Below are 19,861 nucleotides of genomic sequence, written 5' to 3'. Positions count from 1 at the left end.
ACCCCTTTCAAGGACTTCAGAGAAGGCTTAGAACACTTGATGCAACTTGACTGAGAAGTCTGGCCCATTACAGTTCAACGTGAACAATGGTCATATCCTGACCCAAACGACCACTGATTGGCTTCCCAGGATTACCTCTACAAGGTAGCAGTTCATATTGGCCTTTGAGTTGCCATCTCATCCCTTTAAATCCAAACACATCTGAATTGCACAGATTCTTTGGCTGATTAAGGTGGTAATTAAACTCACTTGTTGCCTTATCTGCATTTAATTAGCCTCAGAACCTGTGTAATTCAGATGTGTTTGGGTTTAAAGGGATGAGGTGGCAACCCTAGTTGGCCTCGTGCAAGTGCTGCCTGATCACCCGAAACCCAGCCTTCCCCTATATTTATATGACCGGTGGGTAGGCTAGATCCAAAAAAACCAGCAGCGCACGCATTACCTCTTTCCCTCCAAGCCTGGGGCAGCCGCTAACTAAAACCGCGCTCCTGTAGGCAACCTGCTGCCTACACCTTAGCCGCTTCAGGGTGCCGGTTTGACGAGGGGTCGGCTCTGTGGCTTCTCTCTGGCTTTGGCAGTCGGCGTGCGTGTTTCCCGTGCTGTCCCCCAGCCTGGAGATCGCTGTGGAATGTGTTGGCGCAAGGGCGACTAAAGAGCAGGAGTGATGGCACCAAAAGGTCTCAGGAGAGTGCTGGAAAATGGCTGGGCCGTGGAGCCTAAGCAGGATGTAGGATGGGGGCTAGCTAGGTGGGGGTTGCGCCTGGCCGTTGTTTTGCTGCTATAGGGGACTGGATGCGTGGCAATCTCCTGAGGGAGGGAGGTAGAGAGAAGAAAGTGTATTTTTGAAAGAAGGGGTGAGATAGTATAAGTGGGCTTGTAAAAAGTGTAGGCTTGGTTGGGCAGGGGTGATTTTGTAGGAGCTAGGTGTGCAGGAGGGCTTGCAGAGAGGGAGAGCGCTTTGGGTAAAAGTGAATGTAAAAAGAGGCATTATGGGAGAGTGACTGACCCCTGGTGGAAGAAAAGCAAAAGCCTACAGCACCTGGTATTCCCAGGCGGTCTCCCATCCAAGTACTAACCAGGCCCGACCCTGCTTAGCTTCCGAGATCAGACGAGAGCGGGCGCATTCAGGGTGGTGTGGCCGTAGGTGAAGCTCATGGTCTCTTTCAAGCTTCTTGTACTTGTCACCGGCAGCCTGGCTCCGCCTTTCCTTGACTTTACTACAATCAGCTGTGCCTTTTCACAAGCATGGCAGCACACCGCACTTTGTCGTGTCGTCTCTCCTCTCGCTTGCTCTCCTCAAGCCCGTCCCTGCCTCCTGCTGCTTTGCTCCCTCTTTAACCTCTTCCTGCCTGCACCTTCTCACGCACACACCACATCCTCAGCCTTGCTTCCACGGCTCCTTTCTGGCTTCCCCTGGCCTGACTTTAACCCTTTTCGCTGACAAGGCTTTGCACCACAGGAAGAAGAAGAAGAGCAGCAGGTTGCATGTAGCGCGGGGCCTTATGCCTGCACTTGTTTACGCCTTCGCTCTCCTAGCAGGTGGCCAGCCCATGGATCTCCAGAACCTGCCTTCTGTTCCGTTGGCTACTGGAAGCTGACTGCTGGGGAGGAAGCCAGTACATCTACCCCCCTGGCTACCGGAGGACCCCTCACCTATACCAGGCACCATGCCTCACCAGTGGCTGCAGTCAAGCAACTGCTTGACTTGCCCACTAGGTAGACCTTTTCCTGTAGAGTTGCTCCATACCCCAAATGTGCCGCCTTACTCACCCAACTTCTTTTCAATAGGCCTGGAGACCAACATGCATGATGCACCCCTTTCAAGGACTTCAGAGAAGGCTTAGAACACTTGATGCAACTTGACTGAGAAGTCTGGCCCATTACAGTTCAACGTGAACAATGGTCATATCCTGACCCAAACGACCACTGATTGGCTTCCCAGGATTACCTCTACAAGGTAGCAGTTCATATTGGCCTTTGAGTTGCCATCCCATCCCTTTAAATCCAAACGCATCTGAATTGCACAGATTCTTTGGCTGATTAAGGTGGTAATTAAACTCACTTGTTGCCTTATCTGCATTTAATTAGCCTCAGAACCTGTGTAATTCAGATGTGTTTGGGTTTAAAGGGATGAGGTGGCAACCCTAGTTGGCCTCGTGCAAATGCTGCCTGATCACCCGAAACGCAGCCTTCCCCTATATTTATATGACCGGTGGGTAGGCTAGATCCAAAAAAACCAGCAGCGCACGCATTACCTCTTTCCCTCCAAGCCTGGGGCAGCCGCTAACTAAAACCGCGCTCCTGTAGGCAACCTGCTGCCTACACCTTAGCCGCTTCAGGGTGCCGGTTTGACGAGGGGTCGGCTCTGTGGCTTCTCTCTGGCTTTGGCAGTCGGCGTGCGTGTTTCCCCTGCTGTCCCCCAGCCTGGAGATCGCTGTGGAATGTGTTGGCGCAAGGGCGACTAAAGAGCAGGAGTGATGGCACCAAAAGGTCTCAGGAGAGTGCTGGAAAATGGCTGGGCCGTGGAGCCTAAGCAGGATGTAGGATGGGGGCTAGCTAGGTGGGGGTTGCGCCTGGCCGTTGTTTTGCTGCTATAGGGGACTGGATGCGTGGCAATCTCCTGAGGGAGGGAGGTAGAGAGAAGAAAGTGTATTTTTGAAAGAAGGGGTGAGATTGTATAAGTGGGCTTGTAAAAAGTGTAGGCTTGGTTGGGCAGGGGTGATTTTGTAGGAGCTAGGTGTGCAGGAGGGCTTGCAGAGAGGGAGAGCGCTTTGGGTAAAAGTGAATGTAAAAAGAGGCATTATGGGAGAGTGACTGACCCCTGGTGGAAGAAAAGCAAAAGCCTACAGCACCTGGTATTCCCAGGCGGTCTCCCATCCAAGTACTAACCAGGCCCGACCCTGCTTAGCTTCCGAGATCAGACGAGAGCGGGCACATTCAGGGTGGTGTGGCCGTAGGCGAAGCTCATGGTCTCTTTCAAGCTTCTTGTACTTGTCACCGGCAGCCTGGCTCCGCCTTTCCTTGACTTTACTACAATCAGCTGTGCCTTTTCACAAGCATGGCAGCACACCGCACTTTGTCGTGTCGTCTCTCCTCTCGCTTGCTCTCCTCAAGCCCGTCCCTGCCTCCTGCTGCTTTGCTCCCTCTTTAACCTCTTCCTGCCTGCACCTTCTCACGCACACACCACATCCTCAGCCTTGCTTCCACGGCTCCTTTCTGGCTTCCCCTGGCCTGACTTTAACCCTTTTCGCTGACAAGGCTTTGCACCACAGGAAGAAGAAGAGCAGCAGGTTGCATGTAGCGCGGGGCCTTATGCCTGCACTTGTTTACGCCTTCGCTCTCCTAGCAGGTGGCCAGCCCATGGATCTCCAGAACCTGCCTTCTGTTCCGTTGGCTACTGGAAGCTGACTGCTGGGGAGGAAGCCAGTACATCTACCCCCCTGGCTACCGGAGGACCCCTCACCTATACCAGGCACCATGCCTCACCAGTGGCTGCAGTCAAGCAACTGCTTGACTTGCCCACTAGGTAGACCTTTTCCTGTAGAGCTGCTCCATACCCCACATGTGCCGCCTTACTCACCCAACTTCTTTTCAATAGGCCTGGAGACCAACATGCATGATGCACCCCTTTCAAGGACTTCAGAGAAGGCTTAGAACACTTGATGCAACTTGACTGAGAAGTCTGGCCCATTACAGTTCAACGTGAACAATGGTCATATCCTGACCCAAACGACCACTGATTGGCTTCCCAGGATTACCTCTACAAGGTAGCAGTTCATGTTGGCCTTTGAGTTGCCATCTCATCCCTTTAAATCCAAACGCATCTGAATTGCACAGATTCTTTGGCTGATTAAGGTGGTAATTAAACTCACTTGTTGCCTTATCTGCATTTAATTAGCCTCAGAACCTGTGTAATTCAGATGTGTTTGGGTTTAAAGGGATGAGGTGGCAACCCTAGTTGGCCTCGTGCAAGTGCTGCCTGATCACCCGAAACCCAGCCTTCCCCTATATTTATATGACCGGTGGGTAGGCTAGATCCAAAAAAACCAGCAGCGCACGCATTACCTCTTTCCCTCCAAGCCTGGGGCAGCCGCTAACTAAAACCGCGCTCCTGTAGGCAACCTGCTGCCTACACCTTAGCCGCTTCAGGGTGCCGGTTTGACGAGGGGTCGGCTCTGTGGCTTCTCTCTGGCTTTGGCAGTCGGCGTGCGTGTTTCCCGTGCTGTCCCCCAGCCTGGAGATCGCTGTGGAATGTGTTGGCGCAAGGGCGACTAAAGAGCAGGAGTGATGGCACCAAAAGGTCTCAGGAGAGTGCTGGAAAATGGCTGGGCCGTGGAGCCTAAGCAGGATGTAGGATGGGGGCTAGCTAGGTGGGGGTTGCGCCTGGCCGTTGTTTTGCTGCTATAGGGGACTGGATGCGTGGCAATCTCCTGAGGGAGGGAGGTAGAGAGAAGAAAGTGTATTTTTGAAAGAAGGGGTGAGATTGTATAAGTGGGCTTGTAAAAAGTGTAGGCTTGGTTGGGCAGGGGTGATTTTGTAGGAGCTAGGTGTGCAGGAGGGCTTGCAGAGAGGGAGAGCGCTTTGGGTAAAAGTGAATGTAAAAAGAGGCATTATGGGAGAGTGACTGACCCCTGGTGGAAGAAAAGCAAAAGCCTACAGCACCTGGTATTCCCAGGCGGTCTCCCATCCAAGTACTAACCAGGCCCGACCCTGCTTAGCTTCCGAGATCAGACGAGAGCGGGCGCATTCAGGGTGGTGTGGCTGTAGGCGAAGCTCATGGTCTCTTTCAAGCTTCTTGTACTTGTCACCGGCAGCCTGGCTCCGCCTTTCCTTGACTTTACTACAATCAGCTGTGCCTTTTCACAAGCATGGCAGCACACCGCACTTTGTCGTGTCGTCTCTCCTCTCGCTTGCTCTCCTCAAGCCCGTCCCTGCCTCCTGCTGCTTTGCTCCCTCTTTAACCTCTTCCTGCCTGCACCTTCTCACGCACACACCACATCCTCAGCCTTGCTTCCACGGCTCCTTTCTGGCTTCCCCTGGCCTGACTTTAACCCTTTTCGCTGACAAGGCTTTGCACCACAGGAAGAAGAAGAGCAGCAGGTTGCATGTAGCGCGGGGCCTTATGCCTGCACTTGTTTACGCCTTCGCTCTCCTAGCAGGTGGCCAGCCCATGGATCTCCAGAACCTGCCTTCTGTTCCGTTGGCTACTGGAAGCTGACTGCTGGGGAGGAAGCCAGTACATCTACCCCCCTGGCTACCGGAGGACCCCTCACCTATACCAGGCACCATGCCTCACCAGTGGCTGCAGTCAAGCAACTGCTTGACTTGCCCACTAGGTAGACCTTTTCCTGTAGAGTTGCTCCATACCCCAAATGTGCCGCCTTACTCACCCAACTTCTTTTCAATAGGCCTGGAGACCAACATGCATGATGCACCCCTTTCAAGGACTTCAGAGAAGGCTTAGAACACTTGATGCAACTTGACTGAGAAGTCTGGCCCATTACAGTTCAACGTGAACAATGGTCATATCCTGACCCAAACGACCACTGATTGGCTTCCCAGGATTACCTCTACAAGGTAGCAGTTCATATTGGCCTTTGAGTTGCCATCTCATCCCTTTAAATCCAAACACATCTGAATTGCACAGATTCTTTGGCTGATTAAGGTGGTAATTAAACTCACTTGTTGCCTTATCTGCATTTAATTAGCCTCAGAACCTGTGTAATTCAGATGTGTTTGGGTTTAAAGGGATGAGGTGGCAACCCTAGTTGGCCTCGTGCAAGTGCTGCCTGATCACCCGAAACGCAGCCTTCCCCTATATTTATATGACCGGTGGGTAGGCTAGATCCAAAAAAACCAGCAGCGCACGCATTACCTCTTTCCCTCCAAGCCTGGGGCAGCCGCTAACTAAAACCGCGCTCCTGTAGGCAACCTGCTGCCTACACCTTAGCCGCTTCAGGGTGCCGGTTTGACGAGGGGTCGGCTCTGTGGCTTCTCTCTGGCTTTGGCAGTCGGCGTGCGTGTTTCCCGTGCTGTCCCCCAGCCTGGAGATCGCTGTGGAATGTGTTGGCGCAAGGGCGACTAAAGAGCAGGAGTGATGGCACCAAAAGGTCTCAGGAGAGTGCTGGAAAATGGCTGGGCCGTGGAGCCTAAGCAGGATGTAGGATGGGGGCTAGCTAGGTGGGGGTTGCGCCTGGCCGTTGTTTTGCTGCTATAGGGGACTGGATGCGTGGCAATCTCCTGAGGGAGGGAGGTAGAGAGAAGAAAGTGTATTTTTGAAAGAAGGGGTGAGATTGTATAAGTGGGCTTGTAAAAAGTGTAGGCTTGGTTGGGCAGGGGTGATTTTGTAGGATGTAGGTGTGCAGGAGGGCTTGCAGAGAGGGAGAGCGCTTTGGGTAAAAGTGAATGTAAAAAGAGGCATTATGGGAGAGTGACTGACCCCTGGTGGAAGAAAAGCAAAAGCCTACAGCACCTGGTATTCCCAGGCGGTCTCCCATCCAAGTACTAACCAGGCCCGACCCTGCTTAGCTTCCGAGATCAGACGAGAGCGGGCGCATTCAGGGTGGTGTGGCCGTAGGCGAAGCTCATGGTCTCTTTCAAGCTTCTTGTACTTGTCACCGGCAGCCTGGCTCCGCCTTTCCTTGACTTTACTACAATCAGCTGTGCCTTTTCACAAGCATGGCAGCACACCGCACTTTGTCGTGTCGTCTCTCCTCTCGCTTGCTCTCCTCAAGCCCGTCCCTGCCTCCTGCTGCTTTGCTCCCTCTTTAACCTCTTCCTGCCTGCACCTTCTCACGCACACACCACATCCTCAGCCTTGCTTCCACGGCTCCTTTCTGGCTTCCCCTGGCCTGACTTTAACCCTTTTCGCTGACAAGGCTTTGCACCACAGGAAGAAGAAGAAGAGCAGCAGGTTGCATGTAGCGCGGGGCCTTATGCCTGCACTTGTTTACGCCTTCGCTCTCCTAGCAGGTGGCCAGCCCATGGATCTCCAGAACCTGCCTTCTGTTCCGTTGGCTACTGGAAGCTGACTGCTGGGGAGGAAGCCAGTACATCTACCCCCCTGGCTACCGGAGGACCCCTCACCTATACCAGGCACCATGCCTCACCAGTGGCTGCAGTCAAGCAACTGCTTGACTTGCCCACTAGGTAGACCTTTTCCTGTAGAGTTGCTCCATACCCCACATGTGCCGCCTTACTCAGCCAACTTCTTTTCAATAGGCCTGGAGACCAACATGCATGATGCACCCCTTTCAAGGACTTCAGAGAAGGCTTAGAACACTTGATGCAACTTGACTGAGAAGTCTGGCCCATTACAGTTCAACGTGAACAATGGTCATATCCTGACCCAAACGACCACTGATTGGCTTCCCAGGATTACCTCTACAAGGTAGCAGTTCATGTTGGCCTTTGAGTTGCCATCTCATCCCTTTAAATCCAAACGCATCTGAATTGCACAGATTCTTTGGCTGATTAAGGTGGTAATTAAACTCACTTGTTGCCTTATCTGCATTTAATTAGCCTCAGAACCTGTGTAATTCAGATGTGTTTGGGTTTAAAGGGATGAGGTGGCAACCCTAGTTGGCCTCGTGCAAGTGCTGCCTGATCACCCGAAACGCAGCCTTCCCCTATATTTATATGACCGGTGGGTAGGCTAGATCCAAAAAAACCAGCAGCGCACGCATTACCTCTTTCCCTCCAAGCCTGGGGCAGCCGCTAACTAAAACCGCGCTCCTGTAGGCAACCTGCTGCCTACACCTTAGCCGCTTCAGGGTGCCGGTTTGACGAGGGGTCGGCTCTGTGGCTTCTCTCTGGCTTTGGCAGTCGGCGTGCGTGTTTCCCGTGCTGTCCCCCAGCCTGGAGATCGCTGTGGAATGTGTTGGCGCAAGGGCGACTAAAGAGCAGGAGTGATGGCACCAAAAGGTCTCAGGAGAGTGCTGGAAAATGGCTGGGCCGTGGAGCCTAAGCAGGATGTAGGATGGGGGCTAGCTAGGTGGGGGTTGCGCCTGGCCGTTGTTTTGCTGCTATAGGGGACTGGATGCGTGGCAATCTCCTGAGGGAGGGAGGTAGAGAGAAGAAAGTGTATTTTTGAAAGAAGGGGTGAGATTGTATAAGTGGGCTTGTAAAAAGTGTAGGCTTGGTTGGGCAGGGGTGATTTTGTAGGATGTAGGTGTGCAGGAGGGCTTGCAGAGAGGGAGAGCGCTTTGGGTAAAAGTGAATGTAAAAAGAGGCATTATGGGAGAGTGACTGACCCCTGGTGGAAGAAAAGCAAAAGCCTACAGCACCTGGTATTCCCAGGCGGTCTCCCATCCAAGTACTAACCAGGCCCGACCCTGCTTAGCTTCCGAGATCAGACGAGAGCGGGCGCATTCAGGGTGGTGTGGCCGTAGGCGAAGCTCATGGTCTCTTTCAAGCTTCTTGTACTTGTCACCGGCAGCCTGGCTCCGCCTTTCCTTGACTTTACTACAATCAGCTGTGCCTTTTCACAAGCATGGCAGCACACCGCACTTTGTCGTGTCGTCTCTCCTCTCGCTTGCTCTCCTCAAGCCCGTCCCTGCCTCCTGCTGCTTTGCTCCCTCTTTAACCTCTTCCTGCCTGCACCTTCTCACGCACACACCACATCCTCAGCCTTGCTTCCACGGCTCCTTTCTGGCTTCCCCTGGCCTGACTTTAACCCTTTTCGCTGACAAGGCTTTGCACCACAGGAAGAAGAAGAAGAGCAGCAGGTTGCATGTAGCGCGGGGCCTTATGCCTGCACTTGTTTACGCCTTCGCTCTCCTAGCAGGTGGCCAGCCCATGGATCTCCAGAACCTGCCTTCTGTTCCGTTGGCTACTGGAAGCTGACTGCTGGGGAGGAAGCCAGTACATCTACCCCCCTGGCTACCGGAGGACCCCTCACCTATACCAGGCACCATGCCTCACCAGTGGCTGCAGTCAAGCAACTGCTTGACTTGCCCACTAGGTAGACCTTTTCCTGTAGAGTTGCTCCATACCCCACATGTGCCGCCTTACTCAGCCAACTTCTTTTCAATAGGCCTGGAGACCAACATGCATGATGCACCCCTTTCAAGGACTTCAGAGAAGGCTTAGAACACTTGATGCAACTTGACTGAGAAGTCTGGCCCATTACAGTTCAACGTGAACAATGGTCATATCCTGACCCAAACGACCACTGATTGGCTTCCCAGGATTACCTCTACAAGGTAGCAGTTCATGTTGGCCTTTGAGTTGCCATCTCATCCCTTTAAATCCAAACGCATCTGAATTGCACAGATTCTTTGGCTGATTAAGGTGGTAATTAAACTCACTTGTTGCCTTATCTGCATTTAATTAGCCTCAGAACCTGTGTAATTCAGATGTGTTTGGGTTTAAAGGGATGAGGTGGCAACCCTAGTTGGCCTCGTGCAAGTGCTGCCTGATCACCCGAAACGCAGCCTTCCCCTATATTTATATGACCGGTGGGTAGGCTAGATCCAAAAAAACCAGCAGCGCACGCATTACCTCTTTCCCTCCAAGCCTGGGGCAGCCGCTAACTAAAACCGCGCTCCTGTAGGCAACCTGCTGCCTACACCTTAGCCGCTTCAGGGTGCCGGTTTGACGAGGGGTCGGCTCTGTGGCTTCTCTCTGGCTTTGGCAGTCGGCGTGCGTGTTTCCCGTGCTGTCCCCCAGCCTGGAGATCGCTGTGGAATGTGTTGGCGCAAGGGCGACTAAAGAGCAGGAGTGATGGCACCAAAAGGTCTCAGGAGAGTGCTGGAAAATGGCTGGGCCGTGGAGCCTAAGCAGGATGTAGGATGGGGGCTAGCTAGGTGGGGGTTGCGCCTGGCCGTTGTTTTGCTGCTATAGGGGACTGGATGCGTGGCAATCTCCTGAGGGAGGGAGGTAGAGAGAAGAAAGTGTATTTTTGAAAGAAGGGGTGAGATTGTATAAGTGGGCTTGTAAAAAGTGTAGGCTTGGTTGGGCAGGGGTGATTTTGTAGGAGCTAGGTGTGCAGGAGGGCTTGCAGAGAGGGAGAGCGCTTTGGGTAAAAGTGAATGTAAAAAGAGGCATTATGGGAGAGTGACTGACCCCTGGTGGAAGAAAAGCAAAAGCCTACAGCACCTGGTATTCCCAGGCGGTCTCCCATCCAAGTACTAACCAGGCCCGACCCTGCTTAGCTTCCGAGATCAGACGAGAGCGGGCGCATTCAGGGTGGTGTGGCCGTAGGCAAAGCTCATGGTCTCTTTCAAGCTTCTTGTACTTGTCACCGGCAGCCTGGCTCCGCCTTTCCTTGACTTTACTACAATCAGCTGTGCCTTTTCACAAGCATGGCAGCACACCGCACTTTGTCGTGTCGTCTCTCCTCTCGCTTGCTCTCCTCAAGCCCGTCCCTGCCTCCTGCTGCTTTGCTCCCTCTTTAACCTCTTCCTGCCTGCACCTTCTCACGCACACACCACATCCTCAGCCTTGCTTCCACGGCTCCTTTCTGGCTTCCCCTGGCCTGACTTTAACCCTTTTCGCTGACAAGGCTTTGCACCACAGGAAGAAGAAGAGCAGCAGGTTGCATGTAGCGCGGGGCCTTATGCCTGCACTTGTTTACGCCTTCGCTCTCCTAGCAGGTGGCCAGCCCATGGATCTCCAGAACCTGCCTTCTGTTCCGTTGGCTACTGGAAGCTGACTGCTGGGGAGGAAGCCAGTACATCTACCCCCCTGGCTACCGGAGGACCCCTCACCTATACCAGGCACCATGCCTCACCAGTGGCTGCAGTCAAGCAACTGCTTGACTTGCCCACTAGGTAGACCTTTTCCTGTAGAGCTGCTCCATACCCCACATGTGCCGCCTTACTCACCCAACTTCTTTTCAATAGGCCTGGAGACCAACATGCATGATGCACCCCTTTCAAGGACTTCAGAGAAGGCTTAGAACACTTGATGCAACTTGACTGAGAAGTCTGGCCCATTACAGTTCAACGTGAACAATGGTCATATCCTGACCCAAACGACCACTGATTGGCTTCCCAGGATTACCTCTACAAGGTAGCAGTTCATATTGGCCTTTGAGTTGCCATCTCATCCCTTTAAATCCAAACACATCTGAATTGCACAGATTCTTTGGCTGATTAAGGTGGTAATTAAACTCACTTGTTGCCTTATCTGCATTTAATTAGCCTCAGAACCTGTGTAATTCAGATGTGTTTGGGTTTAAAGGGATGAGGTGGCAACCCTAGTTGGCCTCGTGCAAGTGCTGCCTGATCACCCGAAACGCAGCCTTCCCCTATATTTATATGACCGGTGGGTAGGCTAGATCCAAAAAAACCAGCAGCGCACGCATTACCTCTTTCCCTCCAAGCCTGGGGCAGCCGCTAACTAAAACCGCGCTCCTGTAGGCAACCTGCTGCCTACACCTTAGCCGCTTCAGGGTGCCGGTTTGACGAGGGGTCGGCTCTGTGGCTTCTCTCTGGCTTTGGCAGTCGGCGTGCGTGTTTCCCGTGCTGTCCCCCAGCCTGGAGATCGCTGTGGAATGTGTTGGCGCAAGGGCGACTAAAGAGCAGGAGTGATGGCACCAAAAGGTCTCAGGAGAGTGCTGGAAAATGGCTGGGCCGTGGAGCCTAAGCAGGATGTAGGATGGGGGCTAGCTAGGTGGGGGTTGCGCCTGGCCGTTGTTTTGCTGCTATAGGGGACTGGATGCGTGGCAATCTCCTGAGGGAGGGAGGTAGAGAGAAGAAAGTGTATTTTTGAAAGAAGGGGTGAGATTGTATAAGTGGGCTTGTAAAAAGTGTAGGCTTGGTTGGGCAGGGGTGATTTTGTAGGATGTAGGTGTGCAGGAGGGCTTGCAGAGAGGGAGAGCGCTTTGGGTAAAAGTGAATGTAAAAAGAGGCATTATGGGAGAGTGACTGACCCCTGGTGGAAGAAAAGCAAAAGCCTACAGCACCTGGTATTCCCAGGCGGTCTCCCATCCAAGTACTAACCAGGCCCGACCCTGCTTAGCTTCCGAGATCAGACGAGAGCGGGCGCATTCAGGGTGGTGTGGCCGTAGGCGAAGCTCATGGTCTCTTTCAAGCTTCTTGTACTTGTCACCGGCAGCCTGGCTCCGCCTTTCCTTGACTTTACTACAATCAGCTGTGCCTTTTCACAAGCATGGCAGCACACCGCACTTTGTCGTGTCGTCTCTCCTCTCGCTTGCTCTCCTCAAGCCCGTCCCTGCCTCCTGCTGCTTTGCTCCCTCTTTAACCTCTTCCTGCCTGCACCTTCTCACGCACACACCACATCCTCAGCCTTGCTTCCACGGCTCCTTTCTGGCTTCCCCTGGCCTGACTTTAACCCTTTTCGCTGACAAGGCTTTGCACCACAGGAAGAAGAAGAGCAGCAGGTTGCATGTAGCGCGGGGCCTTATGCCTGCACTTGTTTACGCCTTCGCTCTCCTAGCAGGTGGCCAGCCCATGGATCTCCAGAACCTGCCTTCTGTTCCGTTGGCTACTGGAAGCTGACTGCTGGGGAGGAAGCCAGTACATCTACCCCCCTGGCTACCGGAGGACCCCTCACCTATACCAGGCACCATGCCTCACCAGTGGCTGCAGTCAAGCAACTGCTTGACTTGCCCACTAGGTAGACCTTTTCCTGTAGAGCTGCTCCATACCCCACATGTGCCGCCTTACTCACCCAACTTCTTTTCAATAGGCCTGGAGACCAACATGCATGATGCACCCCTTTCAAGGACTTCAGAGAAGGCTTAGAACACTTGATGCAACTTGACTGAGAAGTCTGGCCCATTACAGTTCAACGTGAACAATGGTCATATCCTGACCCAAACGACCACTGATTGGCTTCCCAGGATTACCTCTACAAGGTAGCAGTTCATATTGGCCTTTGAGTTGCCATCTCATCCCTTTAAATCCAAACACATCTGAATTGCACAGATTCTTTGGCTGATTAAGGTGGTAATTAAACTCACTTGTTGCCTTATCTGCATTTAATTAGCCTCAGAACCTGTGTAATTCAGATGTGTTTGGGTTTAAAGGGATGAGGTGGCAACCCTAGTTGGCCTCGTGCAAGTGCTGCCTGATCACCCGAAACCCAGCCTTCCCCTATATTTATATGACCGGTGGGTAGGCTAGATCCAAAAAAACCAGCAGCGCACGCATTACCTCTTTCCCTCCAAGCCTGGGGCAGCCGCTAACTAAAACCGCGCTCCTGTAGGCAACCTGCTGCCTACACCTTAGCCGCTTCAGGGTGCCGGTTTGACGAGGGGTCGGCTCTGTGGCTTCTCTCTGGCTTTGGCAGTCGGCGTGCGTGTTTCCCGTGCTGTCCCCCAGCCTGGAGATCGCTGTGGAATGTGTTGGCGCAAGGGCGACTAAAGAGCAGGAGTGATGGCACCAAAAGGTCTCAGGAGAGTGCTGGAAAATGGCTGGGCCGTGGAGCCTAAGCAGGATGTAGGATGGGGGCTAGCTAGGTGGGGGTTGCGCCTGGCCGTTGTTTTGCTGCTATAGGGGACTGGATGCGTGGCAATCTCCTGAGGGAGGGAGGTAGAGAGAAGAAAGTGTATTTTTGAAAGAAGGGGTGAGATTGTATAAGTGGGCTTGTAAAAAGTGTAGGCTTGGTTGGGCAGGGGTGATTTTGTAGGAGCTAGGTGTGCAGGAGGGCTTGCAGAGAGGGAGAGCGCTTTGGGTAAAAGTGAATGTAAAAAGAGGCATTATGGGAGAGTGACTGACCCCTGGTGGAAGAAAAGCAAAAGCCTACAGCACCTGGTATTCCCAGGCGGTCTCCCATCCAAGTACTAACCAGGCCCGACCCTGCTTAGCTTCCGAGATCAGACGAGAGCGGGCGCATTCAGGGTGGTGTGGCCGTAGGCGAAGCTCATGGTCTCTTTCAAGCTTCTTGTACTTGTCACCGGCAGCCTGGCTCCGCCTTTCCTTGACTTTACTACAATCAGCTGTGCCTTTTCACAAGCATGGCAGCACACCGCACTTTGTCGTGTCGTCTCTCCTCTCGCTTGCTCTCCTCAAGCCCGTCCCTGCCTCCTGCTGCTTTGCTCCCTCTTTAACCTCTTCCTGCCTGCACCTTCTCACGCACACACCACATCCTCAGCCTTGCTTCCACGGCTCCTTTCTGGCTTCCCCTGGCCTGACTTTAACCCTTTTCGCTGACAAGGCTTTGCACCACAGGAAGAAGAAGAAGAGCAGCAGGTTGCATGTAGCGCGGGGCCTTATGCCTGCACTTGTTTACGCCTTCGCTCTCCTAGCAGGTGGCCAGCCCATGGATCTCCAGAACCTGCCTTCTGTTCCGTTGGCTACTGGAAGCTGACTGCTGGGGAGGAAGCCAGTACATCTACCCCCCTGGCTACCGGAGGACCCCTCACCTATAACAGGCACCATGCCTCACCAGTGGCTGCAGTCAAGCAACTGCTTGACTTGCCCACTAGGTAGACCTTTTCCTGTAGAGCTGCTCCATACCCCACATGTGCCGCCTTACTCACCCAACTTCTTTTCAATAGGCCTGGAGACCAACATGCATGATGCACCCCTTTCAAGGACTTCAGAGAAGGCTTAGAACACTTGATGCAACTTGACTGAGAAGTCTGGCCCATTACAGTTCAACGTGAACAATGGTCATATCCTGACCCAAACGACCACTGATTGGCTTCCCAGGATTACCTCTACAAGGTAGCAGTTCATGTTGGCCTTTGAGTTGCCATCTCATCCCTTTAAATCCAAACACATCTGAATTGCACAGATTCTTTGGCTGATTAAGGTGGTAATTAAACTCACTTGTTGCCTTATCTGCATTTAATTAGCCTCAGAACCTGTGTAATTCAGATGTGTTTGGGTTTAAAGGGATGAGGTGGCAACCCTAGTTGGCCTCGTGCAAGTGCTGCCTGATCACCCGAAACCCAGCCTTCCCCTATATTTATATGACCGGTGGGTAGGCTAGATCCAAAAAAACCAGCAGCGCACGCATTACCTCTTTCCCTCCAAGCCTGGGGCAGCCGCTAACTAAAACCGCGCTCCTGTAGGCAACCTGCTGCCTACACCTTAGCCGCTTCAGGGTGCCGGTTTGACGAGGGGTCGGCTCTGTGGCTTCTCTCTGGCTTTGGCAGTCGGCGTGCGTGTTTCCCGTGCTGTCCCCCAGCCTGGAGATCGCTGTGGAATGTGTTGGCGCAAGGGCGACTAAAGAGCAGGAGTGATGGCACCAAAAGGTCTCAGGAGAGTGCTGGAAAATGGCTGGGCCGTGGAGCCTAAGCAGGATGTAGGATGGGGGCTAGCTAGGTGGGGGTTGCGCCTGGCCGTTGTTTTGCTGCTATAGGGGACTGGATGCGTGGCAATCTCCTGAGGGAGGGAGGTAGAGAGAAGAAAGTGTATTTTTGAAAGAAGGGGTGAGATTGTATAAGTGGGCTTGTAAAAAGTGTAGGCTTGGTTGGGCAGGGGTGATTTTGTAGGAGCTAGGTGTGCAGGAGGGCTTGCAGAGAGGGAGAGCGCTTTGGGTAAAAGTGAATGTAAAAAGAGGCATTATGGGAGAGTGACTGACCCCTGGTGGAAGAAAAGCAAAAGCCTACAGCACCTGGTATTCCCAGGCGGTCTCCCATCCAAGTACTAACCAGGCCCGACCCTGCTTAGCTTCCGAGATCAGACGAGAGCGGGCGCATTCAGGGTGGTGTGGCCGTAGGCGAAGCTCATGGTCTCTTTCAAGCTTCTTGTACTTGTCACCGGCAGCCTGGCTCCGCCTTTCCTTGACTTTACTACAATCAGCTGTGCCTTTTCACAAGCATGGCAGCACACCGCACTTTGTCGTGTCGTCTCTCCTCTCGCTTGCTCTCCTCAAGCCCGTCCCTGCCTCCTGCTGCTTTGCTCCCTCTTTAACCTCTTCCTGCCTGCACCTTCTCACGCACACACCACATCCTCAGCCTTGCTTCCACGGCTCCTTTCTGGCTTCCCCTGGCCTGACTTTAACCCTTTTCGCTGACAAGGCTTTGCACCACAGGAAGAAGAAGAAGAGCAGCAGGTTGCATGTAGCGCGGGGCCTTATGCCTGCACTTGTTTACGCCTTCGCTCTCCTAGCAGGTGGCCAGCCCATGGATCTCCAGAACCTGCCTTCTGTTCCGTTGGCTACTGGAAGCTGACTGCTGGGGAGGAAGCCAGTACATCTACCCCCCTGGCTACCGGAGGACCCCTCACCTATAACAGGCACCATGCCTCACCAGTGGCTGCAGTCAAGCAACTGCTTGACTTGCCCACTAGGTAGACCTTTTCCTGTAGAGCTGCTCCATACCCCACATGTGCCGCCTTACTCACCCAACTTCTTTTCAATAGGCCTGGAGACCAACATGCATGATGCACCCCTTTCAAGGACTTCAGAGAAGGCTTAGAACACTTGATGCAACTTGACTGAGAAGTCTGGCCCATTACAGTTCAACGTGAACAATGGTCATATCCTGACCCAAACGACCACTGATTGGCTTCCCAGGATTACCTCTACAAGGTAGCAGTTCATGTTGGCCTTTGAGTTGCCATCTCATCCCTTTAAATCCAAACACATCTGAATTGCACAGATTCTTTGGCTGATTAAGGTGGTAATTAAACTCACTTGTTGCCTTATCTGCATTTAATTAGCCTCAGAACCTGTGTAATTCAGATGTGTTTGGGTTTAAAGGGATGAGGTGGCAACCCTAGTTGGCCTCGTGCAAGTGCTGCCTGATCACCCGAAACGCAGCCTTCCCCTATATTTATATGACCGGTGGGTAGGCTAGATCCAAAAAAACCAGCAGCGCACGCATTACCTCTTTCCCTCCAAGCCTGGGGCAGCCGCTAACTAAAACCGCGCTCCTGTAGGCAACCTGCTGCCTACACCTTAGCCGCTTCAGGGTGCCGGTTTGACGAGGGGTCGGCTCTGTGGCTTCTCTCTGGCTTTGGCAGTCGGCGTGCGTGTTTCCCGTGCTGTCCCCCAGCCTGGAGATCGCTGTGGAATGTGTTGGCGCAAGGGCGACTAAAGAGCAGGAGTGATGGCACCAAAAGGTCTCAGGAGAGTGCTGGAAAATGGCTGGGCCGTGGAGCCTAAGCAGGATGTAGGATGGGGGCTAGCTAGGTGGGGGTTGCGCCTGGCCGTTGTTTTGCTGCTATAGGGGACTGGATGCGTGGCAATCTCCTGAGGGAGGGAGGTAGAGAGAAGAAAGTGTATTTTTGAAAGAAGGGGTGAGATTGTATAAGTGGGCTTGTAAAAAGTGTAGGCTTGGTTGGGCAGGGGTGATTTTGTAGGAGCTAGGTGTGCAGGAGGGCTTGCAGAGAGGGAGAGCGCTTTGGGTAAAAGTGAATGTAAAAAGAGGCATTATGGGAGAGTGACTGACCCCTGGTGGAAGAAAAGCAAAAGCCTACAGCACCTGGTATTCCCAGGCGGTCTCCCATCCAAGTACTAACCAGGCCCGACCCTGCTTAGCTTCCGAGATCAGACGAGAGCGGGCGCATTCAGGGTGGTGTGGCCGTAGGCGAAGCTCATGGTCTCTTTCAAGCTTCTTGTACTTGTCACCGGCAGCCTGGCTCCGCCTTTCCTTGACTTTACTACAATCAGCTGTGCCTTTTCACAAGCATGGCAGCACACCGCACTTTGTCGTGTCGTCTCTCCTCTCGCTTGCTCTCCTCAAGCCTGTCCCTGCCTCCTGCTGCTTTGCTCCCTCTTTAACCTCTTCCTGCCTGCACCTTCTCACGCACACACCACATCCTCAGCCTTGCTTCCACGGCTCCTTTCTGGCTTCCCCTGGCCTGACTTTAACCCTTTTCGCTGACAAGGCTTTGCACCACAGGAAGAAGAAGAGCAGCAGGTTGCATGTAGCGCGGGGCCTTATGCCTGCACTTGTTTACGCCTTCGCTCTCCTAGCAGGTGGCCAGCCCATGGATCTCCAGAACCTGCCTTCTGTTCCGTTGGCTACTGGAAGCTGACTGCTGGGGAGGAAGCCAGTACATCTACCCCCCTGGCTACCGGAGGACCCCTCACCTATAACAGGCACCATGCCTCACCAGTGGCTGCAGTCAAGCAACTGCTTGACTTGCCCACTAGGTAGACCTTTTCCTGTAGAGCTGCTCCATACCCCACATGTGCCGCCTTACTCACCCAACTTCTTTTCAATAGGCCTGGAGACCAACATGCATGATGCACCCCTTTCAAGGACTTCAGAGAAGGCTTAGAACACTTGATGCAACTTGACTGAGAAGTCTGGCCCATTACAGTTCAACGTGAACAATGGTCATATCCTGACCCAAACGACCACTGATTGGCTTCCCAGGATTACCTCTACAAGGTAGCAGTTCATATTGGCCTTTGAGTTGCCATCTCATCCCTTTAAATCCAAACACATCTGAATTGCACAGATTCTTTGGCTGATTAAGGTGGTAATTAAACTCACTTGTTGCCTTATCTGCATTTAATTAGCCTCAGAACCTGTGTAATTCAGATGTGTTTGGGTTTAAAGGGATGAGGTGGCAACCCTAGTTGGCCTCGTGCAAGTGCTGCCTGATCACCCGAAACGCAGCCTTCCCCTATATTTATATGACCGGTGGGTAGGCTAGATCCAAAAAAACCAGCAGCGCACGCATTACCTCTTTCCCTCCAAGCCTGGGGCAGCCGCTAACTAAAACCGCGCTCCTGTAGGCAACCTGCTGCCTACACCTTAGCCGCTTCAGGGTGCCGGTTTGACGAGGGGTCGGCTCTGTGGCTTCTCTCTGGCTTTGGCAGTCGGCGTGCGTGTTTCCCCTGCTGTCCCCCAGCCTGGAGATCGCTGTGGAATGTGTTGGCGCAAGGGCGACTAAAGAGCAGGAGTGATGGCACCAAAAGGTCTCAGGAGAGTGCTGGAAAATGGCTGGGCCGTGGAGCCTAAGCAGGATGTAGGATGGGGGCTAGCTAGGTGGGGGTTGCGCCTGGCCGTTGTTTTGCTGCTATAGGGGACTGGATGCGTGGCAATCTCCTGAGGGAGGGAGGTAGAGAGAAGAAAGTGTATTTTTGAAAGAAGGGGTGAGATTGTATAAGTGGGCTTGTAAAAAGTGTAGGCTTGGTTGGGCAGGGGTGATTTTGTAGGATGTAGGTGTGCAGGAGGGCTTGCAGAGAGGGAGAGCGCTTTGGGTAAAAGTGAATGTAAAAAGAGGCATTATGGGAGAGTGACTGACCCCTGGTGGAAGAAAAGCAAAAGCCTACAGCACCTGGTATTCCCAGGCGGTCTCCCATCCAAGTACTAACCAGGCCCGACCCTGCTTAGCTTCCGAGATCAGACGAGAGCGGGCGCATTCAGGGTGGTGTGGCCGTAGGCGACGCTCATGGTCTCTTTCAAGCTTCTTGTACTTGTCACCGGCAGCCTGGCTCCGCCTTTCCTTGACTTTACTACAATCAGCTGTGCCTTTTCACAAGCATGGCAGCACACCGCACTTTGTCGTGTCGTCTCTCCTCTCGCTTGCTCTCCTCAAGCCCGTCCCTGCCTCCTGCTGCTTTGCTCCCTCTTTAACCTCTTCCTGCCTGCACCTTCTCACGCACACACCACATCCTCAGCCTTGCTTCCACGGCTCCTTTCTGGCTTCCCCTGGCCTGACTTTAACCCTTTTCGCTGACAAGGCTTTGCACCACAGGAAGAAGAAGAAGAGCAGCAGGTTGCATGTAGCGCGGGGCCTTATGCCTGCACTTGTTTACGCCTTCGCTCTCCTAGCAGGTGGCCAGCCCATGGATCTCCAGAACCTGCCTTCTGTTCCGTTGGCTACTGGAAGCTGACTGCTGGGGAGGAAGCCAGTACATCTACCCCCCTGGCTACCGGAGGACCCCTCACCTATAACAGGCACCATGCCTCACCAGTGGCTGCAGTCAAGCAACTGCTTGACTTGCCCACTAGGTAGACCTTTTCCTGTAGAGCTGCTCCATA

General features: G+C 53.3%; 11 non-coding genes across 11 annotated transcripts; all 11 read right to left on the bottom strand.

Annotated features, from left to right (window-relative positions):
• Positions 1-1,027: 1,027 nt before the first annotated feature.
• On the bottom strand, positions 1,028-1,146 carry LOC143999614 (5S ribosomal RNA). Its single transcript, XR_013278079.1, has one exon. It is a non-coding gene; the product is annotated as a 5S ribosomal RNA (ribosomal RNA).
• Positions 1,147-2,840: 1,694 nt separating this feature from the next.
• Positions 2,841-2,959, bottom strand: LOC143999592 (5S ribosomal RNA). Its single transcript, XR_013278060.1, has one exon. It is a non-coding gene; the product is annotated as a 5S ribosomal RNA (ribosomal RNA).
• Positions 2,960-4,650: 1,691 nt separating this feature from the next.
• On the bottom strand, positions 4,651-4,769 carry LOC143999568 (5S ribosomal RNA). The gene has a single exon (XR_013278038.1). It is a non-coding gene; the product is annotated as a 5S ribosomal RNA (ribosomal RNA).
• A 1,691-nt stretch (positions 4,770-6,460) lies between these two features.
• Positions 6,461-6,579, bottom strand: LOC143999113 (5S ribosomal RNA). The gene has a single exon (XR_013277985.1). It is a non-coding gene; the product is annotated as a 5S ribosomal RNA (ribosomal RNA).
• A 1,694-nt stretch (positions 6,580-8,273) lies between these two features.
• Positions 8,274-8,392, bottom strand: LOC143999099 (5S ribosomal RNA). Its single transcript, XR_013277983.1, has one exon. It is a non-coding gene; the product is annotated as a 5S ribosomal RNA (ribosomal RNA).
• Positions 8,393-10,086: 1,694 nt separating this feature from the next.
• LOC143999087 (5S ribosomal RNA) lies at positions 10,087-10,205 on the bottom strand. Its single transcript, XR_013277982.1, has one exon. It is a non-coding gene; the product is annotated as a 5S ribosomal RNA (ribosomal RNA).
• A 1,691-nt stretch (positions 10,206-11,896) lies between these two features.
• On the bottom strand, positions 11,897-12,015 carry LOC143999075 (5S ribosomal RNA). Its single transcript, XR_013277981.1, has one exon. It is a non-coding gene; the product is annotated as a 5S ribosomal RNA (ribosomal RNA).
• Positions 12,016-13,706: 1,691 nt separating this feature from the next.
• Positions 13,707-13,825, bottom strand: LOC143999062 (5S ribosomal RNA). Its single transcript, XR_013277980.1, has one exon. It is a non-coding gene; the product is annotated as a 5S ribosomal RNA (ribosomal RNA).
• A 1,694-nt stretch (positions 13,826-15,519) lies between these two features.
• LOC143999050 (5S ribosomal RNA) lies at positions 15,520-15,638 on the bottom strand. The gene has a single exon (XR_013277978.1). It is a non-coding gene; the product is annotated as a 5S ribosomal RNA (ribosomal RNA).
• A 1,694-nt stretch (positions 15,639-17,332) lies between these two features.
• On the bottom strand, positions 17,333-17,451 carry LOC143999038 (5S ribosomal RNA). Its single transcript, XR_013277977.1, has one exon. It is a non-coding gene; the product is annotated as a 5S ribosomal RNA (ribosomal RNA).
• A 1,691-nt stretch (positions 17,452-19,142) lies between these two features.
• Positions 19,143-19,261, bottom strand: LOC143999026 (5S ribosomal RNA). The gene has a single exon (XR_013277976.1). It is a non-coding gene; the product is annotated as a 5S ribosomal RNA (ribosomal RNA).
• Positions 19,262-19,861: the final 600 nt, after the last annotated feature.

This window comes from Lithobates pipiens, unplaced genomic scaffold (genome assembly GCF_037356315.1).
Source record: "Lithobates pipiens isolate NorthernLeopardFrog02 unplaced genomic scaffold, aLitPip1_a1.2 Scaffold_19, whole genome shotgun sequence".
NCBI lineage: Eukaryota > Metazoa > Chordata > Amphibia > Anura > Ranidae > Lithobates > Lithobates pipiens.
The sequence above is the reverse complement of the archived record's forward strand: the minus strand, read 5'-3'. Positions and strand labels throughout refer to the sequence as shown.